The following is a 15846-nucleotide window of genomic DNA, read 5'->3' as shown; positions in this document are numbered from 1 at the left end:
ACGGGGGTAAAATTGAAAAAAGTTGAAAAATTTTTTTTCTTGGACTTAGTCATTTTTCCGGCGTTTATCAGACTTTCAGATAGGGGAAATGTCAGTGAGCGTTCCGATTTCAGTTCCAGAGCGATTCGCCCAATGAGTCCTTGATATTTAGTCGTTTTCAGCCAATATTTTGGATTTTTGAAAATTTCACTTTTTTGTGAAAATATCCACTAAATGAGGGAATAATATGTGTGAGGGTACCCCAGGAGAGTTCCAAATGTGTGTGGGCAGAATATATATCCCACGGGGGTAAAATTGAAAAAAGTTGAAAAAATTTTTTTCTTGGACTTAGTCATTTTTCCGGCGTTTATCAGACTTTCAGATAGGGGAAATGTCAGTGAGCGTTCCGATTTCAGTTCCAGAGCGATTCGCCCAATGTCTCCTTGATATTTAGTCGTTTTCAGCCAATTTTCTGGATTTTTGAAAATTTCACTTTTTTGTGAAAATATCCACTAAATGAGGGAATAATATGTGTGAGGGTACCCCAGGAGAGTTCCAAATGTGTGTGGGTAGAATATATATCCCACGGGGGTAAAATTGAAAAAAGTTGAAAAATTTTTTTTCTTGGACTTAGTCATTTTTCCGGCGTTTATCAGACTTTCAGGTAGGGGAAATGTCAGTGAGCGTTCCGATTTCAGTTCCAGAGCGATTCGCCCAATGACTCCTTGATATTTAGTCGTTTTCAGCCAATTTTCTGGATTTTTGAAAATTTCACTTTTTTGTGAAAATATCCACTAAATGAGGGAATAATATGTGTGAGGGTACTCCAGGAGAGTTCCAAATGTGTGTGGGTAGAATATATATCCCACGGGGGTAAAATTGAAAAAAGTTAAAAAAATTTTTTTTTTGGACTTAGTCATTTTTCCGGCGTTTATCAGACTTTCAGATAGGGGAAATGTCAGTGAGCGTTCCGATTTCAGTTCCAGAGCGATTCGCCCAATGACTCCTTGATATTTAGTCGTTTTCAGCCAATTTTCTGGATTTTTGAAAATTTCACTTTTTTGTGAAAATATCCACTAAATGAGGGAATAATATGTGTGAGGGTACCCCAGGAGAGTTCCAAATGTGTGTGGGTAGAATATATATCCCACGGGGGTAAAATTGAAAAAAGTTGAAAAATTTTTTTTTTTGGACTTAGTCATTTTTCCGGCGTTTATCAGACTTTCAGATAGGGGAAATGTGAGTGAGCGTTCCGATTTCAGTTCCAGAGCGATTCGCCCAATGAGTCCTTGATATTTAGTCGTTTTCAGCCAATATTTTGGATTTTTGAAAATGTCACTTTTTTGTGAAAATATCCACTAAATGAGGGAATAATATGTGTGAGGGTACCCGAGGAGAGTTCCAAATGTGTGTGGGTAGAATATATATCCCACGGGGGTAAAATTGAAAAAAGTTGAAAAAAATTTTTTCTTGGACTTAGTCATTTTTCCGGCGTTTATTAGACTTTCAGATAGGGGAAATGTCAGTGAGCATTCCGATTTCAGTTCCAGAGCGATTCGCCCAATGAATCCTTGATATTTAGTCGTTTTCAGCCAATTTTCTGAATTTTTGAAAATTTCACTTTTTTGTGAAAATATCCACTAAATGAGGGAATAATATGTGTGAGGGTACCCCAGGAGAGTTCCAAATGTGTGTGGGTAGAATATATATCCCACGGGGGTAAAATTGAAAAAAGTTGAAAAATTTTTTTTCTTGGACTTAGTCATTTTTCCGGCGTTTATCAGACTTTCAGATAGGGGAAATGTCAGTGAGCGTTCCGATTTCAGTTCCAGAGCGATTCGCCCAATGAGTCCTTGATATTTAGTCGTATTCAGCCAATATTTTGGATTTTTGAAAATTTCACTTTTTTGTGAAAATATCCACTAAATGAGGGAATAATATGTGTGAGGGTACCCCAGGAGAGTTCCAAATGTGTGTGGGCAGAATATATATATCACGGGGGTAAAATTGAAAAAAGTTGAAAAAATTTTTTTCTTGGACTTAGTCATTTTTCCGGCGTTTATCAGACTTTCAGATAGGGGAAATGTCAGTGAGCGTTCCGATTTCAGTTCCAGAGCGATTCGCCCAATGACTCCTTGATATTTAGTCGTTTTCAGCCAATTTTCTGGATTTTTGAAAATTTCACTTTTTTGTGAAAATATCCACTAAATGAGGGAATAATATGTGTGAGGGTACCCCAGGAGAGTTCCAAATGTGTGTGGGTAGAATATATATCCCACGGGGGTAAAATTGAAAAAAGTTGAAAAATTTTTTTTTTTGGACTTAAGTCATTTTTCCGGCGTTTATCAGACTTTCAGATAGGGGAAATGTGAGTGAGCGTTCCGATTTCAGTTCCAGAGCGATTCGCCCAATGAGTCCTTGATATTTAGTCGTTTTCAGCCAATATTTTGGATTTTTGAAAATGTCACTTTTTTGTGAAAATATCCACTAAATGAGGGAATAATATGTGTGAGGGTACCCGAGGAGAGTTCCAAATGTGTGTGGGTAGAATATATATCCCACGGGGGTAAAATTGAAAAAAGTTGAAAAATTTTTTTTCTTGGACTTAGTCATTTTTCCGGCGTTTATCAGACTTTCAGATAGGGGAAATGTCAGTGAGCGTTCCGATTTCAGTTCCAGAGCGATTCGCCCAATGAGTCCTTGATATTTAGTCGTTTTCAGCCAATATTTTGGATTTTTGAAAATTTCACTTTTTTGTGAAAATATCCACTAAATGAGGGAATAATATGTGTGAGGGTACCCCAGGAGAGTTCCAAATGTGTGTGGGCAGAATATATATCCCACGGGGGTAAAATTGAAAAAAGTTGAAAAAATTTTTTTCTTGGACTTAGTCATTTTTCCGGCGTTTATCAGACTTTCAGATAGGGGAAATGTCAGTGAGCGTTCCGATTTCAGTTCCAGAGCGATTCGCCCAATGTCTCCTTGATATTTAGTCGTTTTCAGCCAATTTTCTGGATTTTTGAAAATTTCACTTTTTTGTGAAAATATCCACTAAATGAGGGAATAATATGTGTGAGGGTACCCCAGGAGAGTTCCAAATGTGTGTGGGTAGAATATATATCCCACGGGGGTAAAATTGAAAAAAGTTGAAAAATTTTTTTTCTTGGACTTAGTCATTTTTCCGGCGTTTATCAGACTTTCAGGTAGGGGAAATGTCAGTGAGCGTTCCGATTTCAGTTCCAGAGCGATTCGCCCAATGACTCCTTGATATTTAGTCGTTTTCAGCCAATTTTCTGGATTTTTGAAAATTTCACTTTTTTGTGAAAATATCCACTAAATGAGGGAATAATATGTGTGAGGGTACTCCAGGAGAGTTCCAAATGTGTGTGGGTAGAATATATATCCCACGGGGGTAAAATTGAAAAAAGTTAAAAAAATTTTTTTTTTGGACTTAGTCATTTTTCCGGCGTTTATCAGACTTTCAGATAGGGGAAATGTCAGTGAGCGTTCCGATTTCAGTTCCAGAGCGATTCGCCCAATGACTCCTTGATATTTAGTCGTTTTCAGCCAATTTTCTGGATTTTTGAAAATTTCACTTTTTTGTGAAAATATCCACTAAATGAGGGAATAATATGTGTGAGGGTACCCCAGGAGAGTTCCAAATGTGTGTGGGTAGAATATATATCCCACGGGGGTAAAATTGAAAAAAGTTGAAAAATTTTTTTTTTTGGACTTAGTCATTTTTCCGGCGTTTATCAGACTTTCAGATAGGGGAAATGTGAGTGAGCGTTCCGATTTCAGTTCCAGAGCGATTCGCCCAATGAGTCCTTGATATTTAGTCGTTTTCAGCCAATATTTTGGATTTTTGAAAATGTCACTTTTTTGTGAAAATATCCACTAAATGAGGGAATAATATGTGTGAGGGTACCCGAGGAGAGTTCCAAATGTGTGTGGGTAGAATATATATCCCACGGGGGTAAAATTGAAAAAAGTTGAAAAAAATTTTTTCTTGGACTTAGTCATTTTTCCGGCGTTTATTAGACTTTCAGATAGGGGAAATGTCAGTGAGCATTCCGATTTCAGTTCCAGAGCGATTCGCCCAATGAATCCTTGATATTTAGTCGTTTTCAGCCAATTTTCTGAATTTTTGAAAATTTCACTTTTTTGTGAAAATATCCACTAAATGAGGGAATAATATGTGTGAGGGTACCCCAGGAGAGTTCCAAATGTGTGTGGGTAGAATATATATCCCACGGGGGTAAAATTGAAAAAAGTTAAAAAAATTTTTTTTTTGGACTTAGTCATTTTTCTGGCGTTTATCAGACTTTCAGATAGGGGAAATGTCAGTGAGCGTTCCGATTTCAGTTCCAGAGCGTTTCGCCCAATGAGTCCTTGATATTTAGTCATTTTCAGCCAATATTTTGGATTTTTGAAAATTTCACTTTTTTGTGAAAATATCCACTAAATGAGGGAATAATATGTGTGAGGGTACCCCAGGAGAGTTCCAAATGTGTGTGGGTAGAATATATATCCCACGGGGGTAAAATTGAAAAAAGTTAAAAAAATTTTTTTTTTGGACTTAGTCATTTTTCCGGCGTTTATCAGACTTTCAGATAGGGGAAATGTCAGTGAGCGTTCCGATTTCAGTTCCAGAGCGATTCGCCCAATGACTCCTTGATATTTAGTCGTTTTCAGCCAATTTTCTGGATTTTTGAAAATTTCACTTTTTTGTGAAAATATCCACTAAATGAGGGAATAATATGTGTGAGGGTACCCCAGGAGAGTTCCAAATGTGTGTGGGTAGAATATATATCCCACGGGGGTAAAATTGAAAAAAATTTAAAAAATTTTTTTTTTGGACATAGTCATTTTTCCGGCGTTTATCAGACTTTCAGATAGGGGAAATGTCAGTGAGCGTTCCGATTTCAGTTCCAGAGCGATTCGCCCAATGACTCCTTGATATTTAGTCGTTTTCAGCCAATTTTCTGGATTTTTGAAAATTTCACTTTTTTGTGAAAATATCCACTAAATGAGGGAATAATATGTGTCAGGGTACCCCAGGAGAGTTCCAAATGTGTGTGGGTAGAATATATATCCCACGGGGGTAAAATTGAAAAAAATTTTAAAAATTTTTTTTTTGGACTTAGTCATTTTTCCGGCGTTTATCAGACTTTCAGATAGGGGAAATGTCAGTGAGCGTTCCGATTTCAGTTCCAGAGCGATTCGCCCAATGACTCCTTGATATTTAGTCGTTTTCAGCCAATTTTCTGGATTTTTGAAAATTTCACTTTTTTGTGAAAATATCCACTAAATGAGGGAATAATATGTGTGAGGGTACCCCAGGAGAGTTCCAAATGTGTGTGGGTAGAATATATATCCCACGGGGGTAAAATTGAAAAAAATTTAAAAAATTTTTTTTTTGGACATAGTCATTTTTCCGGCGTTTATCAGACTTTCAGATAGGGGAAATGTCAGTGAGCGTTCCGATTTCAGTTCCAGAGCGATTCGCCCAATGACTCCTTGATATTTAGTCGTTTTCAGCCAATTTTCTGGATTTTTGAAAATTTCACTTTTTTGTGAAAATATCCACTAAATGAGGGAATAATATGTGTGAGGGTACCCCAGGAGAGTTCCAAATGTGTGTGGGTAGAATATATATCCCACGGGGGTAAAATTGAAAAAAATTTTAAAAATTTTTTTTTTGGACTTAGTCATTTTTCCGGCGTTTATCAGACTTTCAGATAGGGGAAATGTCAGTGAGCGTTCCGATTTCAGTTCCAGAGCGATTCGCCCAATGACTCCTTGATATTTAGTCGTTTTCAGCCAATTTTCTGGATTTTTGAAAATTTCACTTTTTTGTGAAAATATCCACTAAATGAGGGAATAATATGTGTGAGGGTACCCCAGGAGAGTTCCAAATGTGTGTGGGTAGAATATATATCCCACGGGGGTAAAATTGAAAAAAGTTGAAAAAAATTTTTTCTTGGACTTAGTCATTTTTCCGGCGTTTATCAGACTTTCAGATAGGGCAAATGTCAGTGAGCGTTCCGATTTCAGTTCCAGAGCGATTCGCCCAATGAGTCCTTGATATTTAGTCGTTTTCAGCCAATATTTTGGATTTTTGAAAATTTCACTTTTTTGTGAAAATATCCACTAAATGAGGGAATAATATGTGTGAGGGTACCCCAGGAGAGTTCCAAATGTGTGTGGGTAGAATATATATCCCACGGGGGTAAAATTGAAAAAAGTTGAAAAAATTTTTTTCTTGGACTTAGTCATTTTTCCGGCGTTTATCAGACTTTCAGATAGGGGAAATGTCAGTGAGCGTTCCGATTTCAGTTCCAGAGCGATTCGCCCAATGACTCCTTGATATTTAGTCGTTTTCAGCCAATTTTCTGGATTTTTGAAAATTTCACTTTTTTGTGAAAATATCCACTAAATGAGGGAATAATATGTGTGAGGGTACCCCAGGAGAGTTCCAAATGTGTGTGGGTAGAATATATATCCCACGGGGGTAAAATTGAAAAAAGTTGAAAAAAATTTTTTCTTGGACTTAGTCATTTTTCCGGCGTTTATCAGACTTTCAGATTTGGGAAATGTCAGTGAGCGTTCCGATTTCAGTTCCAGAGCGATTCGCCCAATGACTCCTTGATATTTAGTCGTTTTCAGCCAATTTTCTGGATTTTTGAAAATTTCACTTTTTTGTGAAAATATCCACTAAATGAGGGAATAATATGTGTGAGGGTACCCCAGGAGAGTTCCAAATGTGTGTGGGTAGAATATATATCCCACGGGGGTAAAATTGAAAAAAATTTTAAAAATTTTTTTTTTGGACTTAGTCATTTTTCCGGCGTTTATCAGACTTTCAGATAGGGGAAATGTGAGTGAGCGTTCCGATTTCAGTTCCAGAGCGATTCGCCCAATGAGTCCTTGATATTTAGTCGTTTTCAGCCAATATTTTGGATTTTTGAAAATTTCACTTTTTTGTGAAAATATCCACTAAATGAGGGAATAATATGTGTGAGGGTACCCCAGGAGAGTTCCAAATGTGTGTGGGTAGAATATATATCCCACGGGGGTAAAATTGAAAAAAGTTGAAAAATTTTTTTTTTTGGACTTAGTCATTTTTCCGGCGTTTATCAGACTTTCAGATAGGGGAAATGTGAGTGAGCGTTCCGATTTCAGTTCCAGAGCGATTCGCCCAATGAGTCCTTGATATTTAGTCGTTTTCAGCCAATATTTTGGATTTTTGAAAATTTCACTTTTTTGTGAAAATATCCACTAAATGAGGGAATAATATGTGTGAGGGTACCCCAGGAGAGTTCCAAATGTGTGTGGGTAGAATATATATCCCACGGGGGTAAAATTGAAAAAAGTTGAAAAAATTTTTTTCTTGGACTTAGTCATTTTTCCGGCGTTTATTAGACTTTCAGATAGGGGAAATGTCAGTGAGCATTCCGATTTCAGTTCCAGAGCGATTCGCCCAATGACTCCTTGATATTTAGTCGTTTTCAGGAAATTTTCTGGATTTTTGAAAATTTCACTTTTTTGTGAAAATATCCACTAAATGAGGGAATAATATGTGTGAGGGTACCCCAGGAGAGTTCCAAATGTGTGTGGGTAGAATATATATCCCACGGGGGTAAAATTGAAAAAAGTTGAAAAAATTTTTTTCTTGGACTTAGTCATTTTTCCGGCGTTTATCAGACTTTCAGATAGGGGAAATGTGAGTGAGCGTTCCGATTTCAGTTCCAGAGCGATTCGCCCAATGAGTCCTTGATATTTAGTCGTTTTCAGCCAATATTTTGGATTTTTGAAAATTTCACTTTTTTGTGAAAATATCCACTAAATGAGGGAATAATATGTGTGAGGGTACCCCAGGAGAGTGCCAAATGTGTGTGGGTAGAATATATATCCCACAGGGGTAAAATTGAAAAAAGTTGAAAAATTTTTTTTTTTGGACTTAGTCATTTTTCCGGCGTTTATCAGACTTTCAGATAGGGGAAATGTGAGTGAGCGTTCCGATTTCAGTTCCAGAGCGATTCGCCCAATGAGTCCTTGATATTTAGTCGTTTTCAGCCAATATTTTGGATTTTTGAAAATTTCACTTTTTTGTGAAAATATCCACTAAATGAGGGAATAATATGTGTGAGGGTACCCCAGGAGAGTTCCAAATGTGTGTGGGTAGAATATATATCCCACGGGGGTAAAATTGAAAAAAGTTGAAAAAATTTTTTTCTTGGACTTAGTCATTTTTCCGGCGTTTATTAGACTTTCAGATAGGGGAAATGTCAGTGAGCATTCCGATTTCAGTTCCAGAGCGATTCGCCCAATGACTCCTTGATATTTAGTCGTTTTCAGCCAATTTTCTGGATTTTTGAAAATTTCACTTTTTTGTGAAAATATCCACTAAATGAGGGAATAATATGTGTGAGGGTACCCCAGGAGAGTTCCAAATGTGTGTGGGTAGAATATATATAACACGGGGGTAAAATTGAAAAAAATTTAAAAAATTTTTTTTTTGGACATAGTCATTTTTCCGGCGTTTATCAGACTTTCAGATAGGGGAAATGTGAGTGAGCGTTCCGATTTCAGTTCCAGAGCGATTCGCCCAATGAGTCCTTGATATTTAGTCGTTTTCAGCCAATATTTTGGATTTTTGAAAATTTCACTTTTTTGTGAAAATATCCACTAAATGAGGGAATAATATGTGTGAGGGTACCCCAGGAGAGTTCCAAATGTGTGTGGGTAGAATATATATCCCACGGGGGTAAAATTGAAAAAAGTTGAAAAAATTTTTTTCTTGGACTTAGTCATTTTTCCGGCGTTTATTAGACTTTCAGATAGGGGAAATGTCAGTGAGCATTCCGATTTCAGTTCCAGAGCGATTCGCCCAATGACTCCTTGATATTTAGTCGTTTTCAGCCAATTTTCTGGATTTTTGAAAATTTCACTTTTTTGTGAAAATATCCACTAAATGAGGGAATAATATGTGTGAGGGTACCCCAGGAGAGTTCCAAATGTGTGTGGGTAGAATATATATCCCACGGGGGTAAAATTGAAAAAAGTTGAAAAAATTTTTTTCTTGGACTTAGTCATTTTTCCGGCGTTTATCAGACTTTCAGATAGGGGAAATGTGAGTGAGCGTTCCGATTTCAGTTCCAGAGCGATTCGCCCAATGAGTCCTTGATATTTAGTCGTTTTCAGCCAATATTTTGGATTTTTGAAAATTTCACTTTTTTGTGAAAATATCCACTAAATGAGGGAATAATATGTGTGAGGGTACCCCAGGAGAGTTCCAAATGTGTGTGGGTAGAATATATAACCCACGGGGGTAAAATTGAAAAAAGTTGAAAAAATTTTTTTCTTGGACTTAGTCATTTTTCCGGCGTTTATTAGACTTTCAGATAGGGGAAATGTCAGTGAGCATTCCGATTTCAGTTCCAGAGCGATTCGCCCAATGACTCCTTGATATTTAGTCGTTTTCAGCCAATATTTTGGATTTTTGAAAATTTCACTTTTTTGTGAAAATATCCACTAAATGAAGGAATAATATGTGTGAGGGTACCCCAGGAGAGTTCCAAATGTGTGTGGGTAGAATATATATCCCACGGGGGTAAAATTGAAAAAATTTTAAAAAAATTTTTTCTTGGACTTAGTCATTTTTCCGGCGTTTATCAGACTTTCAGATAGGGGAAATGTGAGTGAGCGTTCCGATTTCAGTTCCAGAGCGATTCGCCCAATGAGTCCTTGATATTTAGTCGTTTTCAGCCAATATTTTGGATTTTTGAAAATTTCACTTTTTTGTGAAAATATCCACTAAATGAGGGAATAATATGTGTGAGGGTACCCCAGGAGAGTTCCAAATGTGTGTGGGTAGAATATATATCCCACGGGGGTAAAATTGAAAAAAATTTAAAAAATTTTTTTTTTGGACTTAGTCATTTTTCCGGCGTTTATCAGACTTTCAGATAGGGGAAATGTCAGTGAGCGTTCCGATTTCAGTTCCAGAGCGATTCGCCCAATGACTCCTTGATATTTAGTCGTTTTCAGCCAATTTTCTGGATTTTTGAAAATTTCACTTTTTTGTGAAAATATCCACTAAATGAGGGAATAATATGTGTGAGGGTACCCCAGGAGAGTTCCAAATGTGTGTGGGTAGAATATATATCCCACGGGGGTAAAATTGAAAAAAGTTGAAAAAATTTTTTTCTTGGACTTAGTCATTTTTCCGGCGTTTATCAGACTTTCAGATAGGGGAAATGTCAGTGAGCGTTCCGATTTCAGTTCCAGAGCGATTCGCCCAATGAGTCCTTGATATTTAGTCGTTTTCAGCCAATATTTTGGATTTTTGAAAATTTCACTTTTTTGTGAAAATATCCACTAAATGAGGGAATAATATGTGTGAGGGTACCCCAGGAGAGTTCCAAATGTGTGTGGGTAGAATATATATCCCACGGGGGTAAAATTGAAAAAAGTTGAAAAAATTTTTTTCTTGGACTTAGTCATTTTTCCGGCGTTTATTAGACTTTCAGATAGGGGAAATGTCAGTGAGCATTCCGATTTCAGTTCCAGAGCGATTCGCCCAATGACTCCTTGATATTTAGTCGTTTTCAGCCAATTTTCTGGATTTTTGAAAATTTCACTTTTTTGTGAAAATATCCACTAAATGAGGGAATAATATGTGTGAGGGTACCCCAGGAGAGTTCCAAATGTGTGTGGGTAGAATATATATCCCACGGGGGTAAAATTGAAAAAAGTTGAAAAAATTTTTTTCTTGGACTTAGTCATTTTTCCGACGTTTATCAGACTTTCAGATAGGGGAAATGTGAGTGAGCGTTCCGATTTCAGTTCCAGAGCGATTCGCCCAATGAGTCCTTGATATTTAGTCGTTTTCAGCCAATATTTTGGATTTTTGAAAATTTCACTTTTTTGTGAAAATATCCACTAAATGAGGGAATAATATGTGTGAGGGTACCCCAGGAGAGTTCCAAATGTGTGTGGGTAGAATATATATCCCACGGGGGTAAAATTGAAAAAAGTTGAAAAATTTTTTTTTTTGGACTTAGTCATTTTTCCGGCGTTTATCAGACTTTCAGATAGGGGAAATGTGAGTGAGCGTTCCGATTTCAGTTCCAGAGCGATTCGCCCAATGAGTCCTTGATATTTAGTCGTTTTCAGCCAATATTTTGGATTTTTGAAAATTTCACTTTTTTGTGAAAATATCCACTAAATGAGGGAATAATATGTGTGAGGGTACCCCAGGAGAGTTCCAAATGTGTGTGGGTAGAATATATATCCCACGGGGGTAAAATTGAAAAAAGTTGAAAAAATTTTTTTCTTGGACTTAGTCATTTTTCCGGCGTTTATTAGACTTTCAGATAGGGGAAATGTCAGTGAGCATTCCGATTTCAGTTCCAGAGCGATTCGCCCAATGACTCCTTGATATTTAGTCGTTTTCAGCCAATTTTCTGGATTTTTGAAAATTTCACTTTTTTGTGAAAATATCCACTAAATGAGGGAATAATATGTGTGAGGGTACCCCAGGAGAGTTCCAAATGTGTGTGGGTAGAATATATATCCCACGGGGGTAAAATTGAAAAAAGTTGAAAAAATTTTTTTCTTGGACTTAGTCATTTTTCCGGCGTTTATCAGACTTTCAGATAGGGGAAATGTGAGTGAGCGTTCCGATTTCAGTTCCAGAGCGATTCGCCCAATGAGTCCTTGATATTTAGTCGTTTTCAGCCAATATTTTGGATTTTTGAAAATTTCACTTTTTTGTGAAAATATCCACTAAATGAGGGAATAATATGTGTGAGGGTACCCCAGGAGAGTTCCAAATGTGTGTGGGTAGAATATATATCCCACGGGGGTAAAATTGAAAAAAGTTGAAAAATTTTTTTTTTTGGACTTAGTCATTTTTCCGGCGTTTATCAGACTTTCAGATAGGGGAAATGTGAGTGAGCGTTCCGATTTCAGTTCCAGAGCGATTCGCCCAATGAGTCCTTGATATTTAGTCGTTTTCAGCCAATATTTTGGATTTTTGAAAATTTCACTTTTTTGTGAAAATATCCACTAAATGAGGGAGTAATATGTGTGAGGGTACCCCAGGAGAGTTCCAAATGTGTGTGGGTAGAATATATATCCCACGGGGGTAAAATTGAAAAAAGTTGAAAAAATTTTTTTCTTGGACTTAGTCATTTTTCCGGCGTTTATTAGACTTTCAGATAGGGGAAATGTCAGTGAGAATTCCGATTTCAGTTCCAGAGCGATTCGCCCAATGACTCCTTGATATTTAGTCGTTTTCAGCCAATTTTCTGGATTTTTGAAAATTTCACTTTTTTGTGAAAATATCCACTAAATGAGGGAATAATATGTGTGAGGGTACCCCAGGAGAGTTCCAAATGTGTGTGGGTAGAATATATATCCCACGGGGGTAAAATTGAAAAAAGTTGAAAAATTTTTTTTTTTGGACTTAGTCATTTTTCCGGCGTTTATCAGACTTTCAGATAGGGGAAATGTGAGTGAGCGTTCCGATTTCAGTTCCAGAGCGATTCGCCCAATGAGTCCTTGATATTTAGTCGTTTTCAGCCAATATTTTGGATTTTTGAAAATTTCACTTTTTTGTGAAAATATCCACTAAATGAGGGAATAATATGTGTGAGGGTACCCCAGGAGAGTTCCAAATGTGTGTGGGTAGAATATATATCCCACGGGGGTAAAATTGAAAAAAGTTGAAAAATTTTTTTTCTTGGACTTAGTCATTTTTCCGGCGTTTATTAGACTTTCAGATAGGGGAAATGTCAGTGAGCATTCCGATTTCAGTTCCAGAGCGATTCGCCCAATGACTCCTTGATATTTAGTCGTTTTCAGCCAATTTTCTGGATTTTTGAAAATTTCACTTTTTTGTGAAAATATCCACTAAATGAGGGAATAATATGTGTGAGGGTACCCCAGGAGAGTTCCAAATGTGTGTGGGTAGAATATATATCCCACGGGGGTAAAATTGAAAAAAATTTTAAAAATTTTTTTTTTGGACATAGTCATTTTTCCGGCGTTTATCAGACTTTCAGATAGGGGAAATGTGAGTGAGCGTTCCGATTTCAGTTCCAGAGCGATTCGCCCAATGAGTCCTTGATATTTAGTCGTTTTCAGCCAATATTTTGGATTTTTGAAAATTTCACTTTTTTGTGAAAATATCCACTAAATGAGGGAATAATATGTGTGAGGGTACTCCAGGAGAGTTCCAAATGTGTGTGGGTAGAATATATATCCCACGGGGGTAAAATTGAAAAAAGTTTAAAAAATTTTTTTTTTGGACTTAGTCATTTTTCCGGCGTTTATCAGACTTTCAGATAGGGGAAATGTCAGTGAGCGTTCCGATTTCAGTTCCAGAGCGATTCGCCCAATGACTCCTTGATATTTAGTCGTTTTCAGCCAATTTTCTGGATTTTTGAAAATTTCACTTTTTTGTGAAAATATCCACTAAATGAGGGAATAATATGTGTGAGGGTACCCCAGGAGAGTTCCAAATGTGTGTGGGTATAATATATATCCCACGGGGGTAAAATTGAAAAAAGTTGAAAAAATTTTTTTCTTGGACTTAGTCATTTTTCCGGCGTTTATCAGACTTTCAGATAGGGGAAATGTGAGTGAGCGTTCCGATTTCAGTTCCAGAGCGATTCGCCCAATGAGTCCTTGATATTTAGTCGTTTTCAGCCAATATTTTGGATTTTTGAAAATTTCACTTTTTTGTGAAAATATCCACTAAATGAGGGAATAATATGTGTGAGGGTACCCCAGGAGAGTTCCAAATGTGTGTGGGTAGAATATATATCCCACGGGGGTAAAATTGAAAAAAGTTGAAAAATTTTTTTTTTTGGACTTAGTCATTTTTCCGGCGTTTATCAGACTTTCAGATAGGGGAAATGTGAGTGAGCGTTCCGATTTCAGTTCCAGAGCGATTCGCCCAATGAGTCCTTGATATTTAGTCGTTTTCAGCCAATATTTTGGATTTTTGAAAATTTCACTTTTTTGTGAAAATATCCACTAAATGAGGGAATAATATGTGTGAGGGTACCCCAGGAGAGTTCCAAATGTGTGTGGGTAGAATATATATCCCACGGGGGTAAAATTGAAAAAAGTTGAAAAAATTTTTTTCTTGGACTTAGTCATTTTTCCGGCGTTTATCAGACTTTCAGATAGGGGAAATGTGAGTGAGCGTTCCGATTTCAGTTCCAGAGCGATTCGCCCAATGAGTCCTTGATATTTAGTCGTTTTCAGCCAATATTTTGGATTTTTGAAAATTTCACTTTTTTGTGAAAATATCCACTAAATGAGGGAATAATATGTGTGAGGGTACCCCAGGAGAGTTCCAAATGTGTGTGGGTAGAATATATAACCCACGGGGGTAAAATTGAAAAAAGTTGAAAAAATTTTTTTCTTGGACTTAGTCATTTTTCCGGCGTTTATTAGACTTTCAGATAGGGGAAATGTCAGTGAGCATTCCGATTTCAGTTCCAGAGCGATTCGCCCAATGACTCCTTGATATTTAGTCGTTTTCAGCCAATTTTCTGGATTTTTGAAAATTTCACTTTTTTGTGAAAATATCCACTAAATGAGGGAATAATATGTGTGAGGGTACCCCAGGAGAGTTCCAAATGTGTGTGGGTAGAATATATATCCCACGGGGGTAAAATTGAAAAAAGTTGAAAAATTTTTTTTTTTGGACTTAGTCATTTTTCCGGCGTTTATCAGACTTTCAGATAGGGGAAATGTGAGTGAGCGTTCCGATTTCAGTTCCAGAGCGATTCGCCCAATGAGTCCTTGATATTTAGTCGTTTTCAGCCAATATTTTGGATTTTTGAAAATTTCACTTTTTTGTGAAAATATCCACTAAATGAGGGAATAATATGTGTGAGGGTACCCCAGGAGAGTTCCAAATGTGTGTGGGTAGAATATATATCCCACGGGGGTAAAATTGAAAAAAGTTGAAAAAATTTTTTTCTTGGACTTAGTCATTTTTCCGGCGTTTATTAGACTTTCAGATAGGGGAAATGTCAGTGAGCATTCCGATTTCAGTTCCAGAGCGATTCGCCCAATGACTCCTTGATATTTAGTCGTTTTCAGCCAATTTTCTGGATTTTTGAAAATTTCACTTTTTTGTGAAAGTATCCACTAAATGAGGGAATAATATGTGTGAGGGTACCCCAGGAGAGTTCCAAATGTGTGTGGGTAGAATATATATCCCACGGGGGTAAAATTGAAAAAAGTTGAAAAAATTTTTTTCTTGGACTTAGTCATTTTTCCGGCGTTTATCAGACTTTCAGATAGGGGAAATGTGAGTGAGCGTTCCGATTTCAGTTCCAGAGCGATTCGCCCAATGAGTCCTTGATATTTAGTCGTTTTCAGCCAATATTTTGGATTTTTGAAAATTTCACTTTTTTGTGAAAATATCCACTAAATGAGGGAATAATATGTGTGAGGGTACCCCAGGAGAGTTCCAAATGTGTGTGGGTAGAATATATATCCCACGGGGGTAAAATTGAAAAAAGTTGAAAAATTTTTTTTTTTGGACTTAGTCATTTTTCCGGCGTTTATCAGACTTTCAGATAGGGGAAATGTGAGTGAGCGTTCCGATTTCAGTTCCAGAGCGATTCGCCCAATGAGTCCTTGATATTTAGTCGTTTTCAGCCAATATTTTGGATTTTTGAAAATTTCACTTTTTTGTGAAAATATCCACTAAATGAGGGAGTAATATGTGTGAGGGTACCCCAGGAGAGTTCCAAATGTGTGTGGGTAGAATATATATCCCACGGGGGTAAAATTGAAAAAAGTTGAAAAAATTTTTTTCTTGGACTTAGTCAT

Source organism: Phyllobates terribilis, unplaced genomic scaffold (assembly GCF_046119375.1).
Source record: "Phyllobates terribilis strain yellow unplaced genomic scaffold, ASM4611937v1 Scaffold_2__4_contigs__length_985480577, whole genome shotgun sequence".
NCBI lineage: Eukaryota > Metazoa > Chordata > Amphibia > Anura > Dendrobatidae > Phyllobates > Phyllobates terribilis.
The sequence above is the reverse complement of the archived record's forward strand: the minus strand, read 5'-3'. Positions refer to the sequence as shown.